This window comes from Bombus pascuorum, chromosome 12, assembly GCF_905332965.1.
Source record: "Bombus pascuorum chromosome 12, iyBomPasc1.1, whole genome shotgun sequence".
Taxonomy (NCBI): Eukaryota; Metazoa; Arthropoda; class Insecta; order Hymenoptera; family Apidae; genus Bombus; species Bombus pascuorum.
In genome coordinates, this window is record NC_083499.1 from 5,706,603 (window position 1) to 5,719,216 (window position 12,614).

Below are 12,614 nucleotides of genomic sequence, written 5' to 3' on the forward strand. Positions count from 1 at the left end.
CGCTGTTGGCCAGGATTCTCTCTTTTTCTCTTCAGTTCATCCTTCTTCAACCAAGACTCTTCATCACGCTGCACCTTCGTTTCACCCAGCACCAAGAGTATCGAGCATCTCCCTTTCGCCTGTATCGCGCATATGTCTGTCTTTCTCTCGCCAAACTAACTTCCCCCTCCATCGACTCGTCGTCCAGCGTTCCCCACCAGTACGTCTGGCGATTTGAAAGTGGGGAGAGACAGCGACGATCGCGCGGAACAGAGACGGACGAGGATACTTTCCGTTAGCGCCGTCGGCGACGAGCCAATGGAGGCACAGCAGGAGCAGTGTCCCCTGCGAGGTCGCGCGACCAGACGCCTCGCTTTCCCCCAGAGAACGCGGCAGCGTGGGCGAGAGATGAGATTAAAATTAGATCGATTGTCTTTAATAACCTGTGCAGCGCCGTATCGCGCCGGCCGATGCTTCGCGTTAACCAAACGCAACAGTTTGGAATTGCACACCCGCTGCAGCATCGCGATCGAACATCGGCCATGCCCACTTTTATCTTTTCTAGCCGACGAAGCCGATTGCGAAACGAACGACGCGGTTTTCGCGGGGAGAAAGGTCGAAGGTGTTGATAAAGTTGTCTGTCGACTCTGAATTTTTGCACACGTTGCAAAACAGGAAGAATATCGTTGTAGAAAGTATGAGAAGATTTTTTATAGTAACACGATGGACTGATCCTTAACCAGTCCTTGTGGAATCGAACCACTGACCGGATAAATCGGATGGTCGATTAACCCGAAAATATCTAGGTATCTTGTTTCATAACTCAGTCGTTGACTCATACTTGAAAGGTAGATATAATATATGCAATGTACTCGGATAGAATAACATTGATTAAATATCTTTTTTCGCAGAAGAAATTATTGATCTTTGTTTACGTTCTAAAAAAAAAAAAATAAAAGTATAGTGTATATTCTATGTACTTTTGTTCTTTATCCTTATAAGTGTATACAAACGTCCACAAACTAGTAATGAAACAGTCAAAGTGATTAAGAAAGTGATTCAGCATTTTTAACGTTTATTAAACTTAATTATGCTTTGATCGATGGCATAGAAATAGCAAGAAATACCGTGTACACTTACTTTGTTACACTAAGCGTTTGTAGATATGCGATTGTTACTCCATTCAATTTATGGAACGTAACATTTTACTTTTATGCGAGATCGTAGGATGGCTAAGGTATATATCGGAAGGAATTTTATGCGAGGATTTTTAAAAACGGATATTAACATCGAGGAGGGAAAATCTCGCGGACGGATCGAGTGGAAGAACACGGAGTAGGCGTTGGGGCCACGTGGGCATCCGTGTGATGTAGAAAATGCCAGGGAAGCGAAGACAAGCGTGAACGTAGCAGGATAGATGATTCATTATATTGCGTGCGGAATATTAACGAAAAAGGAACAGCAGAAAAATAACAGAAGATATCGAGCCTGTTCGTGGAAACGAGTAGCTCGGCTATACGTAAATATCCAGAAACGAGAAAACGAACAAATATAACCGACATATCGATACATGGTTGACGTTTAATCGCAGTTAAACGAAGCACCGTGTCGCCTTGTAAGATTCATCTGCCAGTTAATCTCCTTATTAAGTTTTATTACATACTCGGCCGTCTAATTGCCTCGTTAGAATTAAGTTAATTTTAGGTATCGATCATAGCCCCGATAACGGACATCGATCGCCGGATCTTCTTCGGTGTCATTACCTCGTCGTCTCCTTGATATCCCACGGAAAATCGTGTCTCTTTTAATAAAGCTGATCGCGAAGGCAAACGCGTTAAATTACGGTTGATTTTCTCTGATATTTCAGCCGGCGGAACACGACGTTTGCACGGAAGTTGCGCCGGAATATTGATTTTGTTCGAGCGACTGTCTCGATAGAAGCGATATTTGCCGTATAATTCGTTAGCGAGCCACGTTCGACTCGCCCGAGATCTCTACGAGCGATAAAATATTTCCAATCTCGAGCATTTCGAAACTCGTTGCTTCGAGATCCCAAGATTTATTCCGCGTTTTCCTTTTTCCAGCGGGACAGCGAGTTGCGCGGTTGAAACGATCGCGATCCAACGTTTCGCCGTCGAACGCACAAAGATTCGATAACACCGAAACTCGCAAAGTTGCCGGTGAGTTTCCAATCGTAGACAAGTTTGCTACACGGTGTCGTCCGCGAGAACGTAGCAACCTGTCGGTGAACGCTGGCTCCAATTCCGCCGCGATAATCACGGAGGGAAGAGATTACGAGCGCGGAAAAAACGAGCGTCCAGGGAGCAGTCGGTGTCTTCCGTAGAATCTTTTATTTAACAACTCGAGTCACATCGGTGGAGCGGTAGTCGTGACGAGGGTGGGAGGAAGTCTCACGAGAAGCAAGAATAAGAAGACGGTGACGCGAGAAAGAGGTACAAAACGCGAGAACGCCGGTCACCGGACGGCAGCAATATCGCTGAAGAGAATTTCAAATCGGAGCTAATAGAAAGCAACGACGAACGAACGAAATAAGAGGCGCTGCATGGGGATGCCGCGTCTCGACTCGGTCGGCCCCCTTTCATCTCCATGGATGCAGACCCTCAGCGATCCTCAACCTTGACAGCCCTGTTCCTGTAATTGCATGGAAATCCGGGCTGGTTGATTCTGCTTCGGGCATGGCCACGACGGCGACGCCTCTCGAGTAAACACAGCCTCGAGCCAGGCTCGAACGCACCAGCTCGAGGGATCGGTTAAGTAACGACAACGTATTATTCCTTAATCTCGCTCACGATAGAACGTAATTACGGATACACGATGAACGAATCGCACGATTACCGAGGTTCACGATAGGATCGGATGTCGATCGATCTTTCCATAGGGAAGGAAAACCTTGATTACTATACATGACTGTATCAGGCGCATCATAGGCCGTGGCTCGTATTAAAATTTATTATCGACCGATTCGATTATTGGTGAAACATTAAATTAGGCCATGAAACGAGCCGCTTCTGCCGCCGCAGACGATCCCGCGCAACCGATCTCAGCCGTATGGAAAATTGCAGCTTCTTTCCGGCTAAGACTCCTATGCTTATTAATATGAAATTGTGGTAATCGTATTTATGTGAACGATAGTATAGTATGGTATGCTACGTATACGTCTTAATGTATACGTTAACTCCTCGTCTGGGACAAGTTTCATAATAATCGTTCGACTCGTAAATGTATTTATCCTCTTTCTTAATTAACCGAGTACGGAAATCATTCTCTGCCGTAATATACAGTTGCTCGTGAAGGTATTTAAACACTTACGATAGGAAACTTTTGCGTGCAAATTGTGCGTGTTACACGAAACATTTTGAAATTCCATTAGCATGTAATGTCACTCGCGCACGGCTGTTACGATTATATCGATCAAATTTGAAAGCAATCTGAAAATGTACGTAAATGTTACAAGATACAGCGAAAATTCAATGAGAAAGTAGTTTACATCGCGAATTGCCTGGTTACTTTAGTGACAGTCGACGCTCATTACGACACTAATGAAATTTCAAAATGTCTCGTATAAGGAAAAATTTCGAATACTTTCGCGAGCCACTGCAAAGCTACATAAATAATTGCCATTGGCTATTGCGACTATTCTAACAATTGTACGTATCAATTGCATGAATCAACTGGCATTACGATACAATTACGCTCTGTTGTCCAATCGTTTGAGAGCGAAATACATACATCATAGCTTAGACGTAATTCCAGCAAAATACCTCGCTGGAGAAACTACTGCTGGATCGGTGGAATCGTTGAAGCGCACGGAAATCGTGTAGCGGCCGTGGCCGCGACATTAATCGACCGGTGCGCGCCATATGCGCGTACAGCAACCGCAGGTAACCGCAGCCGATAACCTGTTCAGTTTATCTTGTTGCAGCACCACCGCGAAACTTCGCGGCGTGTAACGTCGTTTCCATTACTTTTTCGCCGACGATCGCATACGATCGATGCGACGTAATGTGGCCTAATGCTTCTCCAAATCGCAACTTCTGCGTTAGAAACGACACGGGGTGGGAAACAGAGGAATAAAAAATGGAAAGCGAAAAGCAAGAGCAGAAAGCGGGTTATCTTTTAAATACTCGGTTGAAGCATCGATTTGTCGGATATCGACCGATGATGTATCGCGCAACTCGTGGATTAAAAACAAAGAGAGAGAGAGAGAGATAAAAAAGAAGAAAGGCAAAATAAGAAAAACGAACAGCCAGACAGCAAGCAGTTTCTATTCATCGATAAATCGTTATAGCTATTTGCACATCGGCTCGCTGACTTTTTGTCGAAAGTTCGGAAAAGCACGAGCGCGGATATCGAAAGCAGCAAGTATGCCAAAAAATTCGTGCGGCCGCGTCACGAAACTGGTTACCCTGGCTTTCTATGGTCAACCGGTAGACGCAGATGCATCGAAGACAGGCAGGTGAATGGGCCCGATTCATCACAGCTAGACCTTCGCCTTCGCATTTCCTCGTATGTACACATAGGAAGCTGGCGCAGTTCGATTGCAGCGATACATCTCATGTATGAGGTAATTTGCCCGCCATTGAAAAATATCGAAATGGAGTTTGATAATCGGTTAGCGAAGGCAGAATGTTGCACCGCGTTACATATTAGGTATGCGCAATACGAAGGTACATTGGATGTTCAGTTTTTTTCTATAATTACACGCGCATTTCGATTTTATCGGAATTGGTATATTCGAGCACGTCGGTTTCCCATTAAAGACGTTTGATAGTTTACGGTACGTTTAAGGGTAAGAGCTGCGCTTCAAGGGTGGATAGGGCGTCTGTGGTTTTGTGGTTCTTTCGAGTAATAGCTTGACATTATGCGTCAGAGGATGAATAAGATCCGAGAAGTTGCTCCAAGTCTCGATTATTATTGACCGCGAGATGCAATCATACACCACCGCTCTAGACATGTATAATCTTTGCCTGTTTCGTTCGATCATTCTTCATCGTCGTTGGCTTTTACAGCGTGCAACAGCTGCGGAAAAATTACATGAATTTGAGGGCTCGCAAAGTCCAACTATGTCAATCGGAGCAGCGTTCTTCTAGCTGACAAAACGACGACTGGTCTCAAGCTGGCAGACGATAACACCGGCTTCTTTAATTAGTGGCGCGGCGCTTCTCTTCGGGGCTGATACCGCAGGGCTTTTTTGCAAAAAGCAACCGCGAGGGACGAGCTTTTATAGGTAGCAGCAGTCGGCTAAAAGATGGATGAAGACAAGCAATTGCACGCGGAGGGAGGTCCTTTTGCCGGAGTCTCTTCCGGCTGAAAGTGCGCTTCGTAAATTTGTCGTGATGCGGCGAAATCGAAAAATCTCGATGAACCGTGAAGGAAATAGTGGCCGTACGTTTGTCTGAGCAGAGTCTCCCATCCAGCAACCTATCCTTGTTACATTATTATTTCCATTACGATCTTCCTCCTTTCACAAAGCCATCGATTCGACGTTGTACGTCTCCATTGCGAGTTATCTGCCGCCAATAAGTCTTGACGTAGAAAATGCTCGCAACGGACTAACGGAAGAAGGCTATCCGACTGAACTAAATTGAAAAATATATGGTTTCACCGCGGATTCACGCCATCTTCCACTTACTTCGAAAGGTGTTATTGATTGGACCATGAGACGATCGTCGAACGATGTGCAAGTGGCCTCGCAGTTACTTTCAAGCTCTAAGTGGCCTCGAAACCAACAGTTTTGAAATGATCTAGCCTTGAGATGATCTAGAACGACTTTGAACGGAACGCCGAATGAGCTCGATAATCTTCAGATTCCCACCAAGTGATAATCGATTAATCGATCGGTTCTTGCGTCATAGATAACTTTCTAAGATAATCTATAATTTATAATATATCCTGATAAGGAATTATTCTTGAATCTAAGCATGTATACGCTTATAAGCACAGTTTTATCTGCAACTACGTGTAAATTGTTGTGGTTTACTCATCGTATGGAAACTCTGAATTATTTTCTTTAATTCATGCACGCTCTGTACGTGCTTCTCTTTTGGGAACGTGTTCTAGCATCGTAAACGACTTCCGGTTTACAAAAGTACTATATATCCTTCGTCAGGGACGCAGGTTAAGTTCAAACAATTTCGTCCCTCTTCTCCGACCATCTTTTATTCTTCTTCCGAATTCTGTGTTTTTTTTCTTCTAAATTCTAACTTTCAGGGCGTGCCGTTAACACACATAGACACATAGAAACGAAGGAAACAGAGAGATTCGGAGAAATTGTTACGTTCATCGGGAAATAGCTGGAACCTCTGCAACTTCGTATCGAAGTCCGAGAAGTACTTGCTAACAATCCGATGCCTTTGTTTCGATGGGATCCGTGGAATTAAAGCAAGCGGAACTTTCTATGGAAAAATACCCATGGTCGATCGATGGCAACCGACCGTCCACTGCAATATTATCTACTTTTAAAAATACAAAATGTGTTTTACGCGTACAGTGTTTGCCACAAGCATTACGACACGTGTTGATATTTGGTTCCAATTGGATGTTGTTCGTTGCCTTTACCTTCTAGTTACTTTACTGCAAATTGGTTATTTCATTTGCATCATAAACGGTAGCTTACGTTGTCGAAGTGTGTGTACGTAAGTATGTACCCTCACACTTGTAAAAACCTTTTACGACTGTAATGTGTGTCTTATACGAAACATTTTGAAAGTTCATTAACACCGTAATGAGAATGCTTGCTGACGCACAAAATTGTAATTTTCTATGGTAATTGTCGAATACTTTCGTGAACCGCTGATTATGGTATGCCAATAGTCATGACCGACGACAGTTTAGTATTTTCTAATTTACCATAAACCGTAGATAACAACGCGATAATTGCCAGGCGAGAGATAAAACGAATCCCAAACAGACATATAATATCGAGTGATACTTTCACATTTCCAACAGTTCGCCAGAATATTCCACGCTCATCCCTCCAAAGGTTGCAGCCAAATACGCGAAGAGAAAGCAACATGATTCTATCGTATCGTGAAGTGTACAAACATCGATGTGTTTCAAGGGGATATCGAAATACCATTAGATTCCCAGACAAAATACACAGGCGTTAGATGCGTATGTAGGTTCGCGATTTCGCGACGATTTCGCAACCAGCCTGTTCTGGTTCACTGATAAATAAGACGAGCGAAGCGTGCCCCTCGGACCAGTTGTTTCCGGTCCAACGAACTTCCCTTAAATATCGTGAGGGAACGACGAATGACGGAAATCGTATGTCTTCCAGTTACGAATGACGCATGCAGCTCGTTTAAAAGGAAGTAGTACTCAAAGGTTTAGAAGCAATAGGCTTGAACTATACTCTCGATCGTTGCTGTTAATATGTTGGTAATATCATACTTTTAATTACTATACAAGCGGTATTGATTTGCATATTGTTATCCTTATTGGTATTGTCATTTAGATATATCTCCATAATAGTTTCGTAATAGCAACTGTACCGTATGGTATTATTCATTTAATACGAATTAGTCTGCTCTGGTAAATCAAATTTGATTATATTATGATATAATCGTATATTATATAATATATCATATAGAAGCTACGTAGATAATCCTGAATTTTTTCCTCCGAGATAATTCTCACAATAATATCTCCAATCTTATTACATTTAATTAGCATAGCCTTCATTAATCGTATTGATGTTCGTTATTCATTACCACTTTGACTGCCACGCCGAAATCACACGTTTCGCTCAGGACGCCACGGGAGTATTTCTATTATTCAAAGCATATAATGGCAAAATAATAATAAATTGATGATGTAAGACAACATTCTTCCCCAATGGACCGTTTTTCTCATTGGTGGTCACGGGTGATCACCGTGGCAACACGATTATGGCAAAGTCGAATTATCCTTCAACGCAGTCGATTTCACTGGGATGTTCGATTGTTCCACAGTTGAAGCACGTTTTCTTTTCCATCTAAAGAATACGATCGATTTCTGTGTCATTTAATCGTTTAACACTTTGACTGTCACGTCGAAATCACGTGTTTCGCTCAGGATGCCACGGGAATATTTTTATTATTCAAAGCATATAATGGCAAAATAATAATAAATTGATGATGTAAGACAACATTCTTCCCCAATGGACCGTTTTTCTCATTGGTGGTCACGGGTGATCACCGTGGCAACACGATTATGGGAAAGTCGAATTATCCTTCAACGCAGTCGATTTCACTGAGATGTTCGATTCTTCCACAGTTGAAGCACGTTTTCTTTTCCATCTAAAGAAATACGATCGATTTCTATGTCATTCAATCGTTTAACACTTTGACTGCCACGCCGAAGTCACACGTTTCGCTCAGGACGCCACGGGAATATTTTTATTATTCAAAGCATACTATGGCAAAATAATAATAAATCGACGATGTAAGACAACATTCTTCCTCAATGGGCCGTTTATCTTATTGGTGGTCACGGGTGACCCACGGTGGCGCCTTGGTAACAGTTGATAGCGACATATTATAACGAGGCTTCGCTCATTTCAACAAACCATTCGCATTTGTTATTTTGTCGTAAGCAAAACGTGCAGAATATATCGTTGAAACGTGTAGAAGATATTAGTAGACGGTATTTGCTCATTTTATATATAACAGCAAGGTATGTGCACACTTCTGACTTCAATTATACGATTATAAAGCGGCATTTACGATTATTTTCTAAGGTGTGTTTATAATAATGTTCGTAGATTAGTCTCAAAGATATGGATGCAAACACAGTGCACAGTTAGATGCAAAATTTGTTCTCATTTTTTTTATTGATGTTCTAATAGAAATGTTTAATCGTTCAATGGGGCACTTTTTATTTCAAAGTATCTTCTATTTATCGGTTATATTCAAAATGCCCTAACTGTCAATTTTCATTCAATTTTTACAACTGCAAGAAGTTCAAGAGCTCGGGTCACCAATGGCCAACGTGACAGTGAAAGTGTTAGAACTGCGTAAGAAGTGGGTAAAGGAGCTTCCGATTTGGTCTCAAATACAGCGGTTGCCGCTTTATTCTCGATGACCGGGATTTTTGTTTTCCATTAGAGCAACTTTATCGAGGACTTTATCGCGAGTCGACCGTACATACAACTTTTACAATTGTGAAAAGTTCAAGCGCTCCGGTCACCAATGACCACGGTGGCGTCACACGAGAAACTGTGGCAGGTCATGTTTGACCAACGTGGCAGTCAAAGTGTTAATCCTTTGAATTTTATTTCAATTTCGTTACCAGCAGCTCCTAACGCTTCTGAGTGTTTTATTTGAAATTTACTTTAATTAAAAGATAAGACAATTTAAATAAATAAAGGAAGAAATAAATTCACTTAAGTATCAGTTTTATTCACACTATTACTGTATTTTCTAATTTTCAAGTGTATGACATATCCTGAAACAATTTCCAGGATGCGACCCTGCTTTTCTTTCGCACGTTTCACGAAAAAGGGTGGGACCCGACAAAGGAGCTTCTGAGATAAAAATTAATGTCGAGTCACACTCGACATAGCAGTGCAAAGGGTGAAACACTCCCACTGTGCAAACAAAATGGCAAGGAATGTTCGCATAGAAGGAGCGTTAAAAATCGATAAATGTAAAATCCTTCCGAAAGGACGATAGGCGTATTTAGGTTCTATATATCGTTCAAACGGAACGATCTGATGTAGAAATGCAAATGGTAAATTTAAAAGCTGCAAAAACCCATTTGCAGCTTAACGTCGATTAAAACGACCAAAGAATGGTAGGAATGAAAAATCTGGAAACGTAAATCATCTCTCGAAAGCATAGTATTTTATGGCTTTGCAGTAAAGCGGAGAGTTTTAGTTTCGACGTCCCGCGAGGCCCTCGAATTCCCGTCATTTCGCCTCGCATCGCTTTATTTTCTCCGTCTCGTGCTCCTTTTTCCTTCAGCGGATTTAAAACGCGACACGTATTCCACCCGAGGAGGATGTCTCGCCTTCCAAGATTCTGGGTTTCTGGATTATTCAGCAAACCCTCTTGCTCGTCGCGTGTTCTAGTATCTTTCCCGCGGTACGGAAAATCGTTCCATCCAATCCTTAAGGATGTTTGTCCAGAATAAATTCAACTCGTTGCCGAAATCGTCGAGCGGATTTCGTTTCCTTGTTTCGCCATTCTCGCGTCCCGATTTCACCCCACCGCTCGGATCTGCTTTCCGCGATCGGAAAACGATGCAAAATCACCGATGAAAATCGAGAATCGACGGAAGAAGGAAGGGAAGAAAGATCGAGCCAATCGATTTACATATCTTGCGTGCATCGAGTTTCTTCGTCGCTCGCGGTTTTTGCGCTCCACGGGGAAAAGAGGGAAGATTTTCCATGGGAAATGGCAAGAAATTTCAATAGCAAATGACACGGAACAGAAGGAACGGCGAAGAAAACGAAAGAGCTCTTCTTTAGGATCTTTTTAGTCCTCTTCCGAGGATCCACCGACTTCAAAATTTCCCACCGATCTAACAACCCACACGCGTCCCTTTTTTTCTTTCCTCGTAGTCTTTCGTTCGATGGAAAGGGACCCGCGCTTCGATTAATGGGAGACAAAAGAACTGTGAAAATTAGCGCAGGATTGGAAGACAGTTCGGAAGATCGTTTCACGTAGGTTCGTGATTTCGTCGCTTCGAAGTCAATTAATCTTGTCTTCGCGGCTTTCGCCCGTGGCGCGTTTCGACGTCTCTGATTTACTCGCGGATGAAGTTCCAAGAGAATCCACAGTAACCGGTGTTTGCACGGAGTCATGTTAAGGGTTAATTAATCGTGACGTCGTACAAGTCTTCGAGGATCCCAGTGCTGGAATTTATATCGCCTCGGTTGTGTCTCGTGCCTTTATCGGCGAGCGCGCGCGTAGATGGAATATTATGCCAAGTATCCTCTGAAAATAAATGGAATTCGTTTGCACGTTAGACGTTTCCCGTTAGAAATGACTGAAAGTCGAGGCAAGTGGATCGATGCAGCGAGTTATCTTCGCGAGAGTGCCGAGTAGTCGTTCGAAGAATCGATTTGTCAGATCTCGACTGATATCGAATATTGAGCCATTAAGGGCTAATGTTACCTTAATGCAACATTTCATTTTCTATTTTTCTCCGTTTCTATAGCAATGCGATTACGAGGAAGAATATTAAGAAGTGCACGGTATTTTTTCCTTCGTTCACATCGTACGGTTCCATCAGGTTCGCACAAGTTGCATCGCTACGATTGCTTCCATTACCGCGGTAAACTATTTCTCGTTGTGCCATAGGAATTCTCCTGATATATTTGATTTATGTGAAATATCTACATCGCTGAAATCGAATCGCACGATTCTACTCTACCGATCGAGCGAATAAAAACGAAAAGATTGACATTGGGATAAGGATAGAAGAGAGGAAAGAAACGTGTAGACGCAAAACGTGGATAGAAATCCTATCGATGCTGCAAATTTAGGTTGTCAACCTCTGAAACGAACGTTTATTACACACAGCGTTAACCGCATAATTCTCCGGTATCTCACGGAACGCAACTACCGTAATGAAAGAAATAGCTGGAAAACGCGCGACGGATACTTGCAACGATCGTTTCTATGCGCACGATATAATGGCCATCATCGGTGAACGTAATTCAATCAGCCGCGTGTTTCACGAGCACAACGTAAACAGCCGGTGGAACAAACGTGGATCGAGACGACTCCAAATTACATTCGATGCTGGAATCCGATTTAATCCGACGGTAACTCGATCGCCAGGAATTACCGCGTTCTATTTCAAGTATCAAGGATTGATATTATCCGTGGCCGGTGGTCGATTCCACCGAGGAACGAACGACGTTACAAGTCGCGAGTATCGATAATGTCGACAAACGTTAAATCCCTGCCTACGAGATACAACCGGCTAGCGAATGGATTATCATTATGCTAAATAGCTGCGGCTGTCGCACTTCTATGCCGAGTATTATACGCGGATGACGCGTACAATTTCACGTGCTAGATAAATACATTGATACATCGTTAGCGTAATACGCTGTGACGAATTGCATCGACTTCGAGACAGACCCTGTTTGCTTTCGATACGACGAAATGGGAAGCGGTTGGTGGCTTGACGATGTTTTCAGATTAGATCGGTTCGTTACTTGTGAATGAAGTGGAATACGGTGTTTGTCGGGATGTTCGTCGGTCGTCCCACTACCACGTAGATAATAAGACTGTTGGCCACTTATTGAATTTTATTACAATCACACTGATAGCAGATATATGTACCTGTTTACTTGTAAGTTTCAGCGCGGTTATCATATTTGCCTCGCAATTGGACAAATAAAAACAGCGAGGTATAAACCGCGTGTTAAATTCTATTATATTAGTAGTATATAATATTATAATACATTTATTTATTGATACTTATATATGTATAATTTATTTATTTAATTAGAATATTTGTAGTATTAATAATAAATTGTATTGTTCAATTATATAATTATTTTATTATATTTTTGAGGGATTGTATAGTATAATAATGTGGTGGTATTTTGTATTAATTTGAATGTATTGAATAAATATTGATATTGATATGATGTGATATTATATATTATATAATAG